General features: G+C 44.8%; 1 protein-coding gene across 2 annotated transcripts in view; it reads left to right on the plus strand.

Annotated features, from left to right (window-relative positions):
- Nucleotides 1-797: 797 nt before the first annotated feature.
- Uggt (UDP-glucose-glycoprotein glucosyltransferase) overlaps nucleotides 798-22,019 on the plus strand; it is a 255,375-nt gene continuing 234,153 nt past the window's right edge. For both annotated transcript variants that reach the window (XM_068376676.1, XM_068376677.1), the window contains exon 1: nucleotides 798-946. The gene's annotated coding sequence lies outside the window, so the exon portion shown is untranslated. The remainder of the gene's footprint in view (nucleotides 947-22,019) is intronic.

Genomic DNA, 22,019 nt, shown 5'->3' on the forward strand with positions numbered 1-22,019 from the left:
TAAAACCCCTTTCTTTAACAACAATAATCGGTGTTGTTATTGTTGGTTCTAAATGAAAAATGGTATTTTTCATTACTAAATTGCATCAGGTTCAGGTTCAGGTTCGGGGGGGGGGGGGGGGGGGTTTGAGCCATCGTAGCCTTTGTAACGGCGCCTCCAAAGTTTATCTCCATATACTGTTTTGTCTTTTCTTCCACATCAGGTTTAATACTTCTTTTTTATTTACTATATTTGTTTCACTAAATAAAAATAGTCCTACTATTTTCTTTAGATCTTCCTCGTATGGTTGATGTAGCTCAATTACTTCATTCCTCTCTTTTCTATATTCCTAGCAAAACAACAACAACAAAAATGTATCAAATCTTCCTCATCATTTTCACCAAAATTATAGTTTACATTCCCCCCATTGTGTCTATTTACAATATTTACTTCTAACGTATTAGTTTTTGCTCTAAAAATATAATTGAAACAAATGTATTATCATAAAGTAACTCTTCTTTAATTTCTTTCTCTCACGTTCTATATATTTCTAAGGTCACTTTACTTTCTATTTCTTCTTTCCACTTTTCAGTATCCCACTTTCTGGTTTCTGAATTTATTTCTGCCTTGTTCATTCTTCTTATCTGTCTTATGCCTATCTACCTATTTTCATTAGTAAATTGCATCAGCAAAGGCTAAAAGTACACGGCGAAGGCTGATTGGTCCAATGAAAAGATAAGCGTCATTGTGGCTCTGTCAATAAACAAAAGAGCATCGCTTTTTAACATAATAAGGAATCTAAATAAATAATACCATACTGAACTCTGTATGTATGTGGAATTGTTTACAAGGCTATAAAAAGTTTCTAAACTTATAAACATGTGTTATTGTCAGGTTGTTTACAAACTGACAATTGGGGAAAGGTTATGAATTGAATAATCCCCTTTATTCAAGAAGCCGAAACTGTGTAAGTACAATTTATGTCGTGTGTTTGGGAAGTTCATATTGCTATTTATACACCACACTATTGATTTCTCTCACAATCTCTACGGTATCCTCATTGCTTTGATTCAACTTCAGTCTTTTAAATTCAACCAAACATTTTCTGACCATTGTAAATGTCAAAAGTTAGGTTAAGATTCACGATACTTGAAAGTATGCAGCAAGTGGAGTAAGCCTTTTGTATGCCTAGATGATTACATTGAGAGGTCTTGGATACAATAGGCTGTCACTCGACCCCATTATTTTGTATCAATGCCACTGTATCTATAATGCAGTTTTTACAATGGTTCAACACTACTTGGCATATGATTAATAACGTCAAACAAGAACTGGTTAAGACACAGCTTGAAATAATTTATTTTCCAGATCCACTAACAAGAAATAATAGCAAATTTACTGTTTTAAACATGGTATCTTGTGGACCTTGAAATGACATTTATCATTAATGATATATAATATTACCAATTCCCCTTACAAACTTGGTAACAAGTTTAGAATGGCGGACACACATCCTTTGAACCTCAGTAAATCCAGTAGAGAAGAATCAATATAAAAACATTCAAATATAAGAACATATGTGCTATAAATAGAAAATGCAAAGGTGGGGTGTATGTGTGGTAGTGGCCACCTGTGTGTATTATTATGTTTAACTTAGAATACGGCAGTGTAAGGGGGGTCGCAGGCGCCGTTACCCCCCCCCCCCCTCCCCCCTCGTTATGTAAGTAGGTAAGGACTTGGCTTGTAGGTTAGGTTAGGCGGAAAGTTTAGGTTAGTTGATGTCCATTTTTAATGAAGACGTGAGGAACTGGACGCTGATATGCAAAGGCTCCGCGAAGCTTTGTACAATGATGCGCAGGACCTCCCTCGCGCATAGAACACCACCTAGCCCAACCTACAAGCCATGACTTTACCTTTTTAAATATTTAACTTAGCCGGGGGATATACATATAGCTAACGTCTCTGACGGTCCGACATTTTCAAAACTCGCGGGCGATCACCGTGTTAGGTTGCTGGGTGTACACTAGCGCCACCACTTGGCAGGATACTAATATTATTCCCAAAATCTCCAGTTCTTCTCTGTCGCTCTCGCGATAAACATTGATTCCTTGCTCGCGCTAAACCTCAAGTTTTTAAATATTTAACTTAGCCGGTGAATATATAATAGCTGCAACTCTGTTGCTCGACAGACACATACAGTAAAAACTCGCCAGCGATCGCTATACAGGTTGCGGGTGTGCCCACCAGCGCCAACTGTCGGCCAGATACCACTCTCGATGTAAACAAAGACTCAATTTCTTCTCTGTCGACGTGTCGACAAGACGTACTTTACTCGCTGTTGAACCTGGAGTTTTTTCCCATCATATTTGGTGAAGTACTTTAATTTGGTTTGAGCTTTCGCAGTACAGGTGTTTTTCTTCAAATAAATCCTTGCACTCTTTTTTGGATCGGATTAATTGTTGATGACTTAGATCGTTTTTTGGAATTTTCCCTTGACTAATTCAAAATGGCTGACCTTTCACAAGTTCCCAAGTTCAGAAAATGTAATGCTAGGGACTGTCATAGGCGTCTTCCAAAGGCTTCTCTCGACCCTCACACTGTTTGTTCCAATTGTCGGGGTAAAACCTGTCAATTGGAAGATCGGTGTGAGGAATGTGTGGGCCTTTCGGAATTCGATTTTATCGAATTTGAGAAATATACACGCAGATTAGAGAGAGATAGGGTAAGGAGAAGTTCTTCTAGGTCGGTAGATTTTTCCTCTCCACATGCCCCTGAACCTAATCCTTCCCCTGTAGTGGTTGTTCCTAACCCCCCTCCTAGCACTCAGGAACCGTCGATGCAAGACATGATGCGTGCTATTCATACCTTGGGGGAGAGAGTTGAGGCCTTAGCAAGTGACCGCAATCAACTGATGGCGGACGTAAAGGAACTAAAGTGCCAAAGTGCCACGGCGGAAAGTGTTAAAGTGCCTAGTGTTTCTCAAAGTGTTGTGAACAGTGTTGCGCTCGAGGGTTTGTCTGTTCGTGCCTGTCGTCCACCTAGTCCGGGACCTCTTGCAAGCTCCCAAGCCCAGGGGAGAAGCAATGTCGTACGACTCATGGGTTCGAGAGGCCTTGATCAGCGAACAGACGTTCCCTCTATGGTATCAGGCGTATCTCTCCAAGATAGCCCCTACCAACGTAAGACGAGAGAGCCCATTTTTACCTCGTCGTCCGAAGGTGTTTCTCGTAAGAAACCTTGGACCAAGGTCTCCAGACCTTTGAAACGTAAGTCGGTCCCTTCAGGACAAGTCCAACGTCCCGGTTGTAGCCACTGGGACAGTTCGGACCCGTTGCCGTCATCTGATGACTGCTCGCCGCCTAAGAGAGGCAGAGTTGTGCCGTCTCAGTCGCTCACCCCGTCTGTTACCGCACCTGCGTCCGTAGACCCTAAATGGGTGTTACTGCAAGACATGCAGTCCAAGCTTGCGTCCTTGATGGAGGACTACAATGCGGAGAAGGTTGCCGTTGAACCTACTGGCCTTCAACCATCCAAGCGGTCTGTTGTGCGTCCTGTTGACGTTGAGGTAGCTTTCTCGCGTCAACCAGTTGGGGTAGTACCTCCACCGTTGCGACCCAGTGTGGATTTTCAGCCGCACGTTGACGTTAGGCAACGCACTGATGTGATTGGTGACATTCAGGACGTTCATCAACCATCAGAGTTGACTTGTTTTGACGCGGTGCGTCAACCTCCGCAACCCGGTATGGTGTTGACTGCACAACCCAGACGGTCTAAACAGTCTCGGGTGGACGCTGTGCGTCCTCGCGCACCTGTGGTTGTTGACAGTTCTCAGACTCTTCAGGACGCTCCGTCACGTATGCACCAGTGCGACCGGACTCTGCGAATCAAACGTTGCCCTCACCTTTGCCGTTTTCTCATCAGTTATCGGATGAGGAACTGTCAGATGAGGACGTTGCTGAACCACATCCTGAGGATCAACCTTCAGAACTTGATGAGCCTAAAGCAGTTCAACCATCCTTGGACTTTAGAAAAGTCATGGCTGTGTTTAAGGAGTTGTTCCCTGACCACTTTATTTCTGTGGCTCCTCGTTCGCCGCCGTCAGAGTTTGTCTTAGGCGTTCCCACTACCATGCCTGCCTTTACTAAACTCGTTCTCTCTCGCTCATCCAAGAGAGCTTTACGGCTGTTGGGCGATTGGTTAGAGACCAAGAGGAGTTTAGGGAAGACAGCATTTGCCTTCCCTCCATCTAAACTCTCGTCTAGATCGAGCGTCTGGTATGCCACGGGAGAAGTTCTCGGCTTGGGAGTTCCTGCCTCTGCCCAGGGTGACTTCTCAAGTCTTGTAGACTCTCCCCGCCGCCTTGCCATGAGACGCTCGAAGATTTGTTGGTCACCCTCGGACCTGGACCACCTTCTTAAAGGTATATTTAGGGCGTTCGAAGTCTTTAACTTCCTAGACTGGTGTTTAGGAGCCCTGAGTAGGAAAATCTCTTCTGCTGATAAGGATGTTTCCATACTCATTATGTCCTGCATGGACAAGGCCGTCCGTGATGGGTCCAACGAACTTGCCGCTTCATTCACGTCCGGAGTCCTGAAGAAACGAGAGTCTCTATGTTCTTTCCTGTCTGCTGGAGTGACGCCGTGCCAAAGATCTGAGCTACTCTTTGCGCCCTTGTCCAAGTGCCTGTTTCCTGAAGTCTTGGTTAAGGAAATTGCCTTGTCTTTAGTGCAGAAGGACACCCACGATCTAGTTGCGTCCTCGGCTCGCAAAGCTCCCCCTTTGCCTGCATTGTCTGCTAGACCTAGGCTAGACACTCCAGCGTCTCGGTTTATCCCGCCCTTTCGTGGCAGAGCCTCCAGCAGGGGAGGTGCTCGTGCCGAAGGGAAGAGATGGAAGAGAAAAGGATCCAATTCCTCTAAGGGCAGAGTCTGACTGCCCGCAACTTCAGACAGCAGTAGGTGCCAGACTCTAGAACTTCTGGCAAGCCTGGGAGAAGAGAGGCGCAGATCAACAATCTGTGAGGTTGCTCAGAGAGGGGTACAAAATCCCTTTTGTACGCAAACCCCCTCTAGCGACGTCCCCCATCGATCTCTCTCCCAGGTACAGAGAGGAAGAAAAGAGACAAGCCCTGAAACTGGAAGTGTCTCTTTTGCTAGAGAAGGGAACGGTGGTCAAAGTCTCGGACCTTCAATCACCGGGGTTTTACAACCGTCTCTTCCTAGTATCAAAGAAGACAGGAGGTTGGAGACCGGTGCTAGACGTCAGTGCTCTGAATGTCTTTGTCACAAAGACGAAGTTCACCATGGAGACCACAAAGTCAGTCCTAGCAGCGGTCAGAAAGGAAGACTGGATGGTCTCTCTAGACCTAAGGGACGCCTACTTCCACATCCCCATTCACTCAGACTCCCAACCCTTTCTGAGATTCGTCTTTGAAGATGTGGTGTACCAGTTTCAGGCCCTGTGCTTTGGCCTAAGCACAGCTCCTCTCGTGTTTACGAGGCTTATGAGGAATGTGGCAAAATTCCTCCACTTATCGGACATCCGAGCCTCCCTTTATTTGGACAACTGGCTTCTCAGGGCCTCTTCCAGTCGTCGCTGTCTGAAGGATCTCAATTGGACTCTAGATCTGACCAAGGAATTGGGACTCCTAGTCAACTTGGAAAAGTCACAGCTGGTCCCATCCCAAACTATTCTGTATTTAGGGATGGAGATTCACAGTCAAGTTTTTCGGGCTTTTCCGGCGGCCCCCAGAATAGATCAAGCCCTGCTCTCCATCCAGAAGATGCTGAAGAAAGAACGCTGCTCAGTCAGGCTGTGGATGAGTCTGGTAGGGACGCTGTCATCCTTGGAGCAATTTGTCTCGCTAGGAAGGCTACACCTCCGTCCTCTTCAGTTCCATCTGGCTTTTCACTGGAAAAAGGACAAGACGCTAGAGGCGGTCTCAATCCCGATTTCCGAAAAGATAAAGTCTTGTCTGACTTGGTGGAAGGACAATATCAGCCTACGAGAGGGTCTTCACCTGGCAGTTCAGATACCCAACCACGTTCTCTTCTCGGACGCATCGGACTTGGGCTGGGGCGCGACGCTGGACGTTCGGGAATGCTCAGGTTTATGGAACTCGAGTCAGAGGAGCATGCATATCAACAGCAAGGAGCTTTTGGTGGTTCATCTGGCCTTGATAAGCTTCAAGAATCTCCTTCGAGGCAAAGTGGTGGAGGTAAACTCGGACAACACCACGGCCTTGGCGTACATTTCCAAACAGGGAGGTACCCACTCACTGACGTTGTACGAGATCGCAAGGGACCTGCTCATCTGGTCAAAAGATCGAGGCATCTCCCTAGTAACGAGGTTCATCCAGGGCGACTTGAACGTCCTAGCAGATTGTCTCAGTCGGAAAGGTCAAGTAATTCCAACCGAATGGACCCTCCACAAGGATGTGTGCAAGAGACTTTGGGCGACTTGGGGTCAACCCACCATAGATCTCTTTGCAACCTCACTGACCAAGAGGCTTCCAATCTATTGCTCTCCAGTCCCGGACCCAGCAGCAATACATATAGATGCCTTCCTCCTAGATTGGTCACATCTGGATCTTTACGCATTCCCACCATTCAAGATTGTCAACAAGGTACTGCAGAAATTCGCCTCTCACGAAGGGACAAGAGAGAATGGTTCACCGAGGTACTTCGATGGTTAGTAGACGTTCCCAGAAGTCTTCCTCTAAGAGTAGACCTTCTACGTCAGCCACACGTAAAGAAGGTACACCAAAGCCTCCACGCTCTTCGTCTGACTGCCTTCAGACTATCGAAAGACTCTCGAGAGCTAGAGGCTTTTCGAAGGAGGCAGCCAGTGCGATTGCTAGAGCAAGGAGAGCGTCTACCATTAGAGTCTACCAATCGAAGTGAGAAGTCTTCCGAGACTGGTGCAAGTCAGTTTCCGTATCCTTGACCAGTACCTCTGTAGCCCAAATAGCTGATTTTCTCTTATACCTGAGAAAAGGACAATCCCTTTCAGCTCCCACTATCAAGGGCTACAGAAGCATGTTGGCCTCGGTCTTCCGGCATAGAGGCTTAGATCTTTCCAACAATAAAGATCTGCAAGACCTCCTTAAGTCTTTCGAGACCACTAAGGAGCGTCGTTTGGCTACTCCTGGGTGGAATTTAGACGTGGTCCTAAGATTCCTCATGTCAGACAGGTTTGAGCCGTTACAGTCAGCCTCCCTGAAAGATCTCACCTTAAAGACTCTTTTCCTGGTATGCTTAGCCTCTGCTAAAAGAGTCAGTGAGCTTCATGCCTTCAGCAAGAACATCGGGTTTTCGTCAGAAAAAGCTACTTGTTCTCTGCCAAAAATGAGCTACCTTCTCGTCCTTGGCCTAAATCTTTCGATATTCCTAGCTTATCGGAGATCGTAGGCAATGAACTAGAAAGAGTCTTATGCCCTGTTAGAGCTCTTAAGTTCTACTTAGCTCGTACTAAACCTTTACGAGGCCAATCTGAAGCGTTATGGTGTTCGGTTAAGAAACCATCCTTGCCTATGTCAAAGAATGCTTTGTCATATTTTATCAGATTGTTAATACGAGAAGCTCATTCACACTTGAGTGAGGAAGACCGAACTTTGCTTAAGGTTAAGACGCACGAAATTAGAGCTGTAGCAACTTTCGTGGCCTTTAAGCAAAATAGATCTCTGCAAAGTATCATGGACGCAACCTATTGGAGAAGCAAGTCAGTGTTCGCGTCATTTTACTTGAAAGATGTCCAGTCTCTTTACGAGAACTGCTACACACTGGGACCATTCGTAGCAGCGAGTTCAGTAGTGGATGAGGGCTCAACCACTACAATTCCCTAATTCCATATCCTTTTAATCTGTCTCTTGAAATGTTTTAATGTTGTTTTTTCAATATTTAACTTAGCCGGTGATTATAATAGCTGCAACTCTGTTGCTCGACAGAAAAACTCTACGTAAAAATTCGCCAGCGATCGCTACACAGGGGGTGTACTCAACAGCGCCATCTGTCGTTCAGATACCCATTACTCATTGTAAACAAAGAACTCAATTTTCTCTCTGTCGGGCTACCGGCAAGACCTACTAATTCGCTGTTGCTAACTGGATTTGTTTTCACAACTATTTGGTGAAGTACACTATTCTAGTTTTGAGCTTTCGCTATGCAGGTGTTTTATCTTCATCTTAAATCTTGAACTCGTTTTGGATAGATTTAATTATGGTGACAAAGAGAGTATGGACTTAATTTCACTTTTAAATGGCCGACCCTTCCCTTAGACGGAAGTGTGTTTAGGCTTTTAGTAATTATCTTATCACGTTACAGTGAACCCTCGTTTATCGCGGTAGATAGGTTCCAGACGCGGCCGCGATAGGTGAAAATCCGCGAAGTAGTAACACCATATTTACCTATTTATTTAACATGTATATTCAGCCTTTAAAACCTTCCCTTGTACGTAGTACTGTTAACAAACTACCCTTTAATGTACAGAACACTTAATGCATGTAATACAGTACCCTAAACTAAAACAGGCACAAATATTAAAGGCGACTTTATATCATGCGTTTCCTAAACACGCCAAAAAGCACGATAAAAAATGGCAACCAATGTTTTGTTTACGTTTATCTCTGATCCTAATGAAGAAACAAACGCATTTACACATCTGTTTATAGGTTAGTTTTTGCATCAATTATATTGATTATTCAGTACAGTATGTTGATTTGGTTATTACTAATGTTTTACTTAATTTTTCTTAGGACTTCCAAATGAAATTTTTTTCTTTATGACGCCGCCTGAAACGACGGCGTCATAAAGTACGCTCAGTAAACAAACTAAGGAATTTAACCCACATGATGAAAGTGATAAATAATGATATTACAGTAAAAGCTTTTATAAAATATGTTATTACAAATATTATTTACCGTATCTATATAAAATCATACATACGTAGCAAAGCAGGAAAACAATCTACGAGAGAGAGAGAGAGAGAGAGAGAGAGAGAGAGAGAGAGAGAGAGAGAGAGAGGAGAGAGAGAGAGAGAGAGAGAGAGAGAGAGAGAGAGAGCGAGAGTTGTTTTACATACGTAAATGTAAATTTTAAACAAAACAAAAATAGCCCCATTTCATATAAAATAGATTACAAATATTTTACTTTATCATATTACAGTAGTCTGTATAATACTGTAAAGTTCAGTACAGTATGTTGTTGTTAAAGTCGTGGCGATGAAATTCTCACGAAACAAAAACACGCCATTTGATTACAACAGCTGATTCATTCTCTCTCTCTCTCTCTCTCTCTCTCTCTCTCTCTCTCTCTCTCTCTCTCTCTCTCTCTCTCTCTCTCTCTTCGTGTTTTACAATACTTACATTTAGATGAAGAAACTAAAATTAGTTTTCTTAGTGTCAATTAAATACGAAATGAAATAATTAGGCCGAGTCTACATCCATTTCAATCATAGCCAAAAATAGGGCATCCGATTTCATCAGCAAACCACTATTTTTTGGGAAATATCATTTTATTCTAGAAAATTGCCACTCTTTAAATAGTTAATTGCACATTAAGAAAGCGTGTACTTTTGTTTTTAAATTTCGGGTGTGTTTTAAAAATCGAGTATTGTTGACTTTTTTTTTTTTTTTTACTTTTGGCTGTGATTAGATCAGCTGTCATCTAGCTGCCGCTCTTGAGTGTGTACGAATACACTAACAAAGTATCATTTATACCATTTCTTAACTTATTCAAACCGTCTACAGTATACAGTTGATATTACATAAGCACCAATGTGTTATAACCTATCAAATTGTTTTGTTTATTACATTTAAATCCCCCTCTATCTCTCTCTCTCTCTCTCTCTCTCTCTCTCTCTCTCTCTCTCTCTCTCTCTCTACCTCTCTCTCTCTCTCTCTCTCTACCTCTCTCTCTCTCTCTCTGTGGGCTACTTTTCACTTCCTCCCATTCCTTACCTCTCTCTATCTCTCTAACAAATGATATCTTTGTTGCTCCTCAAAGTTTCATTTATATTGAAAATCAATCATGATTCAATTTTCCTTACTTTCTCCAATCTCGCACCATCGGTCACATCGCGGTATTTTCGATATTTCCGGAAAATCCGCAATATATGTATAGACATGGGTTATGAAAAAAATCCGCGAAGTGGTGAATCCGCGATGGTCGAACCGCGAAGTAGCGAGGGTTCACTGTATAGATTTTCCTATATATATTTTATATCTCTCCGCCTTTATTAGGCCTCTTCGATTAACTTTCCATTTTTTATAAACATATAAAAATAAATTTTAATGCTTTGTTTATATAGACCTTTCCTGAGAGTAGGCGGTCCTAACTTGGAAACCGAAGTTAATCAACGTTGAGCCCTTTATATCGTCTTTAGCTTTTAAAGAGCTAAGGATTTAAAACTTTTTAAATGTAATTTTTTATGAAAGAATTTCTTTGATAGTCTTCGTACTGTTTTCAAAGATGAACTAACGTTTAGTTTATTTATGCTACGCAGTTGTTGACTTTCAGGACGTTCAACATGCGCTCTATCGTTACGATAGAGAGAGAGTGTATCACGGTTTCACTTTGCAGTAAGAGTAAATCGATTCTGACGTTTTGTTCATTCTTTCTTAGCTTAAATGTTTTAAATTCTAATTTAAAGGAACTTTTTATTTGAAAAACCTTTCAGTTTTTTCCTTTAGTCAAATAACATGTTTTTTTTGACGATATATAATTGGGCTCTTCTCTTAGGTGCGAAATCAAGAGAGAGAGAGATAGAGACGGAGGGAGAGAGAGGAGAGAAAACGTTCCGTTCAAGCGGGTAACGTTGTTCTCGTGTTACTCACGTCCCTAGTCGCTGTACGGGGAGGAAGGATAAAACGTTTTTAGGTTTTTATTCTCGTCCCCAGGCTATGTGCGGTGAGAGATTGAAAACGTAGTTATATGAACTAGTGTTTAGTCTCTTTCCCAGCCACTGATTTTTCTTTTTATCTTAAAATATGTTTTCTGTTTTTTGCTGGTATTATGAGCTTGCATTGTACGACTAATTTCGCAATTACTACCTTTTAATGAAGGGTAGAATTGCGTGTTTCAGGTAGAAATAAGTGCAAAACAGAAATCGAAGTGATAAAGTGATATGCGCAAAGTGTTACAGTGTTGCGTCCGAGGCGCAAAGTGTTACAGTGTTGCGTCCGAGGGTTCGTCTGTTCGTGCCTGTCGTTCACCTAGTCCGGGACCTCTTACAAGCTCCCAAGCCCAGGGGAGAAGTAATGTCAAACGACTTATGGGTTCGAGAGGCCTTGACCAACGAACAGACGTTTTCCCTCTATGGTATCGGGTGTATCTTACCAAGATCTCCCCTACCATAAGACGAGAGAGACGTTGTTTCTCCTCGCCATCCGTAGGCTTTTCGCATAAGAAACCTGTCACAAGGTTTCGGAGCCCTTAAGCGAAAGTCAGTCCTTTCAGGACAGGTCCAGCGTCCTGGTTACAGCCATGAGGACAGCTCTGACCCTATGCAGTCATCGGATAACTGCTCGCCGCCTAACAAAAGCGTAACACAGACTCCGAGAGTCTTTTTTTGTAGGCAAAGTGTTGCGGTCACAGACGTTACCCTCGTCTATTACCACAACCATTTCCGTTGATCCTTAAGGGGTTGTATGGCAAAACATGCAGTATATGCTTGCCTCCCTTATGGAAGACTATTCTGCCGATTAGTCCGTTGAGTCTAGCCGTTTATCTCATCGATATCCTGGCTTTCAGCCAACCTAACGTTCCTTTGTGCTTACTGTTGACGTTGGCGTAGCTTAGTCACGTCAGTCAGGTTGTTAGAACCACACTCGATGCGGTCTCGGGTGGTTTTTCAGCCGCATTTGGACGTTAGGCCACTGGCTGATGCTCCTGTTGACGTTCAAGACGTTCACTAACAATCGGAGTTGACTTGTTTTGACGCTGTGCGTCAACCTCCGCATTCTAGAGTTGTTTTGACTGCTCAGTCTAGGCAGTCAAAGCAGTCTCGAGTGGACGCTGTGCGTCCTCACGCACCTGTTGTGGTTGACAGTTCACAGACTGTCAAGCAGTTACATGACGTTGCGTTCTGGTCCGCTACTAATGCTCCAGTGAGAGACTCGGCTTTTATCGGACAAGGTTCCTGTAGATGAGGAAGTTGCTGTTCTCCCTCCTACTGATATTCCCTTGAGGACTCTGTCAGATGGAGAGGAGCCTAAAGCTGCTTAGCCTCCTATGGACTTTAATTAAATCATGATAATTTTTTAAGGATCTTCGTCCGGATCTTTTTGTAACTGCTGCTCCTCGTTCGCCTAAACGTCAGAGCTTACACTAGGCCTAGCTACTTAAAGGCCGTTGTTTTTAAGCTAGTGCTCTCTCGCTCTCCTAGAGAGCGTTACGTTGGCTAGGCGACTGGTTTTTCACCAGGAGGAGTTTGGGGGATACAGCCTTTGCTTTCCCTTCTTTTAAACTGGTTTATAGAGCGAGAGTCTGATATGACACGAGATAAGTTCTCGGCTTGGGAGTTCATGCCTCTGCCCAGATAGACTTCTCAATTCTGGTAGACTCTCCCTGGCGCCTAGCCAGGAGACGCTCCAAGTTGTTTACAGGTCAACTTCACAGCTGTTGTCGAGCCTTTGAAGTTTTGCTGTACTATTATGTCACGCATAACAAGGCTTTCAGGGATGGTAAACGGTTCCGCCTCAGTCGCTAACCCCGTCTGTTGCCACACCTGCTCCCGTAGACCCTAAATGTGCTTTGCTGCAAGACATGCAGTCCAAGCTTGCGTCCTTGATAGAGGACTTAAATGCGGAGAAGAACCTTCTGGCCAACAACCTTCCAACCGGTCGGTTGTGCGCCCTGTTGACGCTGAGGTAACCTACTCGCGTCTGCCAGTTGAGGTGGTTACTCCACCGATGCGACCCAGTGTGGGTTGCCAGCCGCACGTTGACATTAAGCGACGCTCGGAGGTGGTTTTTGACGTTCAGGACGTTCAACAACCAGCAGAGGTGACTTGTTTTGACGCAGTGCGTCAACCTTAGCAACCCGGTAGGGTGTTGACTGCACAACCCAGACGGTCTAGACAGTCTCGGGTTGACGCTGTGCTTCCTCGCGCACCCATGGTTGTTGACAGTTCACAGACTGTGCAGCAGTTCCATGATATTGCGTCCGGCTCCGTCACGCATCCACAAGTGCGACCGGATTCAGCGAGTCAGACGTTGCCCACTCCGTTGCCGTTTCCTCATCAGTTTCGGATGAGGAACCCTCTGATGAGGACGTTGCTGAACAACAAGACGATCAGCCCCCAGCCCTGCTATCCATCCAGAAGATGCTGAAGAAGGAACGCTGCTCAGTCAGGCTGTGGATGAGTCTGGTAGGGACATTGTCATCCGTGGATCAATTTGTGTCACTAGGAAGACTACACCTCCGTCCTCTTCAATACCATCTAGCTTTTCACTGGAAAAAGGACAAGACGCTAGAAGCGGTCTCGATCCCGGTTTCCGAAAAGATAAAGTCTTGTCTGACTTGGTGAAAGGACAATATCAACCTAAGAGAGGGTCTTCCCCTGGCTGTTCAGACTCCCAACCACGTTCTCTTCTCGGACGCATCGGACGTAGGCTGGGGTGCGACATTAGACGGTCGGGAATGTTCGGGGATATGGAACTCGAGTCAAAGGACAATGCATTTCAACTGCAAGGAGCTACTGGCAGTACGTCTGACCTGGAAAAGCTTCAGGTCTCTCCTTCAAGGCAAAGTGGTGGAGGTGAACTCGGACAACACCACGGCTTTGGCGTACATCTCCAAGCAAGGAGGGACCTACTCTCTGACGTTGTACGAGATCGCAAGGGACCTCCTCACCTGGTCAAAAGGTCTAAACATATCACTAGTAACGAGGTTCATCCAAGGCAACTTGAATGTCATGGCAGATTGTCTCAGTCGGAAGGGACAAATAATTCCAACAGAATGGACCCTCCACAAGGATGTATGCAAGAGACTTTGGGCCACCTGGGGCCAGCCAACCATAGATCTCTTCGCAACCTCGATGACCAAGAGGCTCCCAATATTTTGCTCTCCAATCCCGGACCCAGCAGCAGTTCATATAGATGCCTTTCTCCTAGATTGGTCACATCTAGATCTATATGCATTCCCTCCGTTCAAGATTGTCAACAAGGTACTGCAGAAGTTCGCCTCTCACGAAGGGACAAGGTTGACGCTAGTTGCTCCCCTCTGGCCCGCGAAAAGAATGGTTCACCGAGGTACTTCGATGGCTAGTAGACGTTCCCAGAACACTTCCCCTAAGGGTGGACCTTCTACGTCAGCCACACGTAAAGAAGGTACACCAAGGCCTCCACGCTCTTCGTCTGACTGCCTTCAGACTATCGAAAGACTCTCGAGAGCTAGAGGCTTTTCGAAGGAGGCAGCCAGAGCGATTGCTAGAGCAAGGAGAACATCCACCCTTAGAGTCTACCAATCGAAGTGGGAAATCTTCCGAAACTGGTGCTAGTCAGTATCCGTATCCTCGACCAGTACCTCTGTAACTCAAATAGCTGACTTCCTCTTATATCTGAGGAAAGAACGGTCTCTTTCAGCTCCCACTATCAAGGGTTACAGAAGCATGTTGGAATCAGTCTTCCGTCACAGAGGCTTAGATCATTCCAACAATAAAGATCTACAGGACCTCCTTAAGTCTTTTGAGACCACGAAGGAGCGTCGTTTGGTTACACCTGGTTGGAATTTAGACGTGGTACTAAGATTCCTTATGTCAGACAGGTTCGAGCCGCTACAATCAGCCTCCCTGAAAGATCTCACCTTAAAGACTTTTCCTGGTATGCTTAGCCACAGCAAAAAGAGTCGGTGAGATTCATGCCTTCAGCAAGAACATCGGATTCTCATCCGAAACGGCTACATGTTCTCTACAACTTGGTTTTCTAGCCAAAAACGAGCTGCCTTCTCGACCTTGGCCAAAATCGTTCGATATTCCAAGCTTATCGTATGGTTGGAAATGAACTAGAAAGAGTCTTATGCCCTGTAAGAGCTCTGTTCTATTTAAAACGAACTAAACCTTTACGAGGCCCGTTTGAAGCTTTATGGTGTTCAGTTAAGAAACCATCTTTGCCTATGTCAAAGAATGCTTTATCCTATTTTATCAGACTGTTAATACGAGAAGCTCATTCCCATCTGAATGAGGAAGACCAAGCTTTGCTGAAGGTAAGGACACACGAAGTTAGAGCTGTCGCAACTTCCGTGGCCTTTAAACAAAATAGATCTCTGCGAAGTATAATCGACGCAACCTATTGGAAAAGCAAGTCAGTGTTCGCGTCTTTTTATCTTAAAGATGTCCAGTCTCTTTACGAGAACTGCTACACTCTGGGACCATTCGTAGCAACGAGTGCAGTAGTGGGTGAGGGCTCAACCACTACAATTCCCTAATTCCATAACCTTTTTAATCTTTCTCTTGAAATGTTTTTATTGTTTTTGGGTTGTCCGGAAGGCTAAGAAGCCTTTCGCATCCTAGTTGATTTGGCGGGTGGTCAAATTCATTTCTTGAGAAGCGCCTAGATTAGAGGTTTTGATGAGGTCCTGTTGTATGGGTTGCAACCCTTGATACTTCAGATCCTAGGGGTCGCTCAGCATCCTAAGAGGATCGCGAGGCTCCGTAAGGAAGACGTACTTAAAAAGGCAGAGTAATTGTTCAAGTCGACTTCCTTACCAGGTACCTAATTATTTTGTTTAGTTATTTTGATAACTTCTAAAATGAAATAGAAATTCTTAGCTCATATGATGTAAACATATTTTGCTGGTCTCTACCCACCCCCCTGGGTGTGAGTCAGCTATTATAATCACCGGCTAAGTTAAATATTGAAAAATGTTATTTTGATAATAAAATAAATTTTTGAATATACTTACCCGGTGATTATAAATTAAAGGACCCTCCCTTCCTCCCCAATAGAGACACAGTGGACCGAGGAGAAAATTGAGTTCTTTGTTTACAATGAGTAATGGGTATCTGAACGACAGATGGCGCTGTTGAGTACACCCCCTACCTGTGTAGCGATCGCTGGCGAATTTTTACGTAGAGTTTCCTGTCGAGCAACAGAGTTGCAGCTATTATAATCACCGGGTAAGTATATTCAAAAATTTATTTTATTATCAAAATAACATTTTTATGGGTTGTCCGGAAGGCTAAGAAGCCTTTCGTATCCTGGTTGATTTGGCGGGTGGTCAAAGTCATTTCTTGAGAGCGCCCAGATTAGGGGTTTGATGAGGTCCTGTTGTATGGGTTGCAGCCCTTGATACTCCAGCTCCTGGGGGCCTGTCAGCATCCTAAGAGGATCGCTGGGCTCCGTAAGGAAGACGTACTTACAAGGCAGAGTAATCGTCTAAGTTGACTTCCTTACCAGGTACCTATTATTTTGGTTTTGTTATATTGATAACTGTCAAAATGAAATAAAAAACTCTTAGCTTATACGATGTAAACATATTTAACTCTGGTCTCTACCCACCTCCTTGGGTGTGAATCAGTTATTATATATTCACCGGCTAAGTTAAATATTTAAAAATGATATTTTAATTATAAAATAAATTTTTTAATGTACTTACCTGGTGAATATATAAATTAAACGACCCTCCCTTCCTCCCCAATAGAGACGCAGTGGGATGAGAAGAAATTGAGTCTTTGTTTACATCGAGAGTGGTATCTGGCCGACAGTTGGCGCTGGTGGGCACACCCTCAACCTGTATAGCGATCGCTGGCGAGTTTTTACTGTATGTGTCTGTCGAGCAACAGAGTTGCAGCTATTATATATTCACCGGGTAAGTATATTCAAAAATTTATTTTATAATTAAAATATCATTTTTCAATATTAAACTTAGCCGGTGATTATATAAGCTGCAACTCTGTTGCTTGACAGAAAACTCTACGTTAAAAATCCGCCAGCGATCGCAATGCAGGTAGGGGGTGTACTTCAACAGCGCCATCTGTCGTGCAGGTACTCAGTACTCAATGTAAACACAGAACTCAATTTTCTCTCTGTCGGGCTACCGGCAAGACCTACTAATTCGCTGTTACTAACTGGATTTGTTTTCACAACTATTTGGTGAAGTACACTATTCTAGTTTTGAGCTTTCGCTATGCAGGTGTTTTATCTTCATCTCAAAACTTGAACTCGTTTTGGATAGATTTAATTATGGTGACAAAGAGAGTATGGACTCTCTTTCACTTTTAAATGGCCGACCCTTCCCTTAGACGGAAGTGTGTTCAGGTTTTTAGTAATTTTGCTTAACACGTTATAGATCTATATATTTTATATCTCTCCGCCTTTATTAGGCCTCTTCGATTAACTTTCCATTTATTATAAACATATAAAAATAAATTTTTATGTTTTGTTTATATGCGACCTTTCCTGATAGTAGGCGGTCCTAACTTGGAACCGAAGTTAATCAACGTTGAGCCCGTTATATCGTATTTAGCCTTTAAAGAATTTAAAACTTTTTAAATTTAATGTTATATGAAAGAATTTCTTTGATAGTCTTCGTACTGTTTTCAAAGATGAACTAACGTTTAGTTTTTTAGACTACGCAGTTGTTGACGTTCAGGACGTTCAACATGTGCTCTATCGTTACGATAGAGAGAGAGTGTATCACGGTTTCACTTTGCAGTAAGAGTAAATCGATTCTGACGTTTTGTTCATTCTTTCTTAGCTTAAATGTTTTAAATTCTAAATTAAAGGAACTTTTTATTTGGAAAACCTTTCAGTTTTTTCCTTTAGTCAAATAACATGTTTTTTTTTTTGACGATATATAATTGGGCTCTTCTCTTAGGTGCGAAATCAAGAGAGAGAGAGAGATAGAGACGGAGGGAGAGAGAGGAGAGAAAACGTTCCGTTCAAGCGGGTAACGTTGTTCTCGTGTTACTCTCGTCCCTAGTCTCTGTACGGGGAGGAAGGTAAAACGTTTCTAGGGTTTTATTCTTGTCCCCAGGCTATGTGCGGTGAGAGATTGTAAACGTAGTTTATTTGAACTAGTGTTTAGTCTCTTTCCCAGCCACTGAATTTTTTATCTTTATATATGTTTTCTGTTTTTTGCTAGTATTAATGAGCTGCATTATACGACTGATTTCGCAATTACTACCTTTTAATGAAGGGTAGAATTGCGTGTTTCAGGTAGAAATCAGTAAAAGTTTCGATTTCAGTGAAATAAGTGCAAAACAGAAAATCGATAAAGTGATATGCGCAAAGTGTTACAGTGTTGCGTCCGAGGGTTCGTCTGTTCGTGCCTGTCGTTCACCTAGTCCGGGACCTCTTGCAAGCTCCCAAGCCCAGGGGAGAAGTAATGTCCAACGACTTATGGGTTCGAGAGGCCTTGATCAACGAACAGACGTTTTTCCCTCCGTGGTTTCGGGCGTATCTACCCAAGATCGCCCCACCCACACAAAGACGAGAGAGCCCATTTATTTCTCGTCTGCGGAAGAGGTTTCTCGTAAGAAACCATGGACCAAGGTCTCGCGGCTTATTAAGCGCAAGTCGGTCCCTTCCGCGCAAGTCCAACGGCCCAGTTGTAGCCACTGGGTCAGTTCGGACTCGCTGCAGTCTTCCGACGACTGCTCACCTCCTAAGAGAGGCAAAGCGGTACCGCATCAGGCAGTCACACCGTCTGTTGCCGCACCTGCTCTTGTAGACCCTAAGTGGTCTTTGCTGCAGACCATGCAGTCTCAGTTAACGTCATTGATGCAGGACTTTTGTGCGGAGAAGGTTGACACCAACCTCTAGCCTACAACCAACCACGGTTGTGCGTCCTGTGGACGCTGAGGCGACCTTCTGCCGCACTCCAGCTGAGAGAGTCCCGCCACCCATGCGTTCCAGTGTACCCTGCCAGCCGCATGTTGACGTTCTGCGACGCACGGAACCTTCCGTTGACGTTCGCGAGGTACAACAACAGTCTAAGTTGTTTTGTTTTGACGCGGTGCGTCAACCTCCGCATTCTAGAGTTGTTTTGACTGCTCAGTCTAGACAGTCAAAGCAGTCTCGAGTGGACACTGTACGTCCTCACGCACCTGTTGTGGTTGACAGTTCAGTTGTTGACAGTTCACAGACTGTCAAGCAGTTACATGACGTTGCCTTCTGGTCTGCTACTAATGCTCCAGTGAGAGACTCACTGAGGTAACCTAGCTTTTATCGGACAAGGTTCCTGTAGATGAGGAAGTTGCTGTTCTCCCTCCTACTGATATTCCCTTGAGGACTCTGTCAGATGGAGAGGAGCCTTAAGCTGCTTAGCCTCCTATGGACTTTAATTAAATCATGATGATTTTTTTTAAGGATCTTCGTCCGGATCTTGTAACTGCTGCTCCTCGTTCGCCTAAATGTCAGAACTTACACTAGGCCTAGCTACTTCGAAGCCGTTGTTTTTAAGCTAGTGCTCTCTCGCTCTCCTAGAGAGCGTTACGTTGGCTAGGCGACTGGTTTTTGCACCAGGAGGAGTTTTTAGAGATACAGCCTTTGATTTCCCTTCTTTTAAACTGGCTTATAGAGCGAGAGTCTGATATGACACGAGAGAAGTTCTATCTCGGCTTGGGAGTTCATGCCTCTGCCCAGATAGACTTCTCAATTCTGGTAGACTCGCCCTGGCGCCTAGCCAGGAGATGCTCCAAGTTGTTTACAGGTCAACTTCTCAGCTTTTGTCAAGCCTTTGAAGTTTTGCTGTACTATTATGTCACACATAACAAGGCTTTCAGGGATGGTAAACGGTTCCGCCTCAGTCGCTAACCCCGTCTGTTGCCACACCTGCTCCCGTAGACCCTAAATGGGCTTTGCTGCAAGCCATGCAGTCCAAGCTTGCGTCCTTGATAGAGGACTTAAATGCGGAGAAGAACCTTCTGGCCAACAACCTTCCAACCGGTCGGTTGTGCGCCCTGTTGACGCTGAGGTAACCTACTCGCGTCTGCCAGTTGAGGTGGTTCCTCCTTCTGGCCAACAACCTTCCAACCGGTCGGTTGTGCGCCCTGTTGACGCTGAGGTAACCTACTCGCGTCTGCCAGTTGAGGTGGTTCCTCCTTCTGGCCAACAACCTTCCAACCGGTCGGTTGTGCGCCCTGTTGACGCTGAGGTAACCTACTCGCGTCTGCCAGTTGAGGTGGATCCTCCACCGATGCGACCCAGTGTGGGTTGCCAGTCGCACATTGACGTTAAGCGACGCTCGGAGGTGGTTGTTGACGTTCAGGACGTTCAACAACCAGCAGAGGTGACTTGTTGTGACGCAGTGCGTCAACCTCAGCAACCCGGTAGGGTGTTGATTGCACAACCCAGACGGTCTAGACAGTTTCGGGTTGTTGCTGTACTTCCTCGCGCACCCATGGTTGTTGACAGTTCACAGACTGTGCTGCAGTTCCATGATATTGCGTCCGGCTCCGTCACGCATCCACCAGTGCGACCGGATTCAGCGAGTCAGACGTTGCCCACTCCGTTGCCGTTTCCTCATCAGTTTCGGATGAGGAACCCTCTGATGAGGACGTTGCTGAACAAGACGATCAGCCCCCAGCCCTGCTATCCATCCAGAAGATGCTGAAGAAGGAACACTGCTCAGTCAGGCTGTGGATGAGTCTGGTAGGGACACTGTCATCCGTGGATCAATTTGTGTCACTAGGAAGACTACACCTCCGTCCTCTTCTATACCATCTAGCTTTTCACTGGAAAAAGGACAAGACGCTAGAAGCGGTCTCGATCCCGGTTTCCGGAAAGATAAAGTCTTGTCTAACTTGGTGAAAGGACTATATCAACCTAAGAGAGGGTCTTCCCCTGACTGTTCAGACTCCCAACCACGTTCTCTTCTCGGACGCATCGGACGTAGGCTGGGGTGCGACATTAGACGGTCGGGAATGCTCGGGATTATGGAACTCGAGTCAAAGGACAATGCATTTCAACTGCAAGGAGCTACTGGCAGTACGTCTGACCTGGAAAAGCTTCAGGTCTCTCCTTCAAGGCAAAGTGGTGGAGGTGAACTCGGACAACACCACGGCTTTGGCGTACATCTACAAGCAAGGAGGGACCTACTCTCTGACGTTGTACGAGATCGCAAGGGACCTCCTCACCTGGTCAAAAGGTCTAGACATATCACTAGTAACGAGGTTCATCCAAGGCAACTTGAATGTCATGGCAGATTGTCTCAGTCGGAAGGGACAAATAATTCCAACAGAATGGACCCTCCACAAGGATGTATGCAAGAGACTTTGGGCCACCTGGGGCCAGCCAACCATAGATCTCTTCGCAACCTCGATGACCAAGAGGCTCCCAATATTTTGCTCACCAATCCCGGACCCAGCAGCAGTTCATATAGATGCCTTTCTACTAGATTGGTCACATCTAGATCTATATGCATTCCCTCCGTTCAAGATTGTCAACAATGTACTGCAGAAGTTCGCCTCTCACGAAGGGACAAGGTTGACACTAGTTGCTTCCCTCTGGCCCGCGAAAAGAATGGTTCACCGAGGTACTTCGATGGCTAGTAGACGTTCCCAGAACACTTCCCCTAAGGGTGGACCTTCTACGTCAGCCACGCGTAAAGAAGGTACACCAAGGCCTCCACGCTCTTCGTCTGACTGCCTTCAGACTATCGAAAGACTCTCGAGAGCTAGAGGCTTTTCGAAGGAGGCAGCCAGAGCGATTGCTAGAGCAAGGAGAACATCCACCCTTAGAGTCTACCAATCGAAGTGGGAAATCTTCCGAAACTGGTGCAAGTCAGTATCCGTATCCTCGACCAGTACCTCTGTAACTCAAATAGCTGACTTCCTCTTATATCTGAGGAAAGAACGATCTCTTTCAGCTCCCACTATCAAGGGTTACAGAAGCATGTTGGCATCAGTCTTCCGTCACAGAGGCTTAGATCTTTCCAACAATAAAGATCTACAGGACCTCCTTAAGTCTTTTGAGACCACGAAGGAGCGTCGTTTGGTTACACCTGGTTGGAATTTAGACGTGGTACTAAAATTCCTTATGTCAGACAGGTTCGAACCGCTACAATCAGCCTCCCTGAAAGATCTCACCTTAAAGACTCTTT

This window comes from Palaemon carinicauda, chromosome 7, assembly GCF_036898095.1.
Source record: "Palaemon carinicauda isolate YSFRI2023 chromosome 7, ASM3689809v2, whole genome shotgun sequence".
In the NCBI taxonomy this organism is placed as follows: domain Eukaryota; kingdom Metazoa; phylum Arthropoda; class Malacostraca; order Decapoda; family Palaemonidae; genus Palaemon; species Palaemon carinicauda.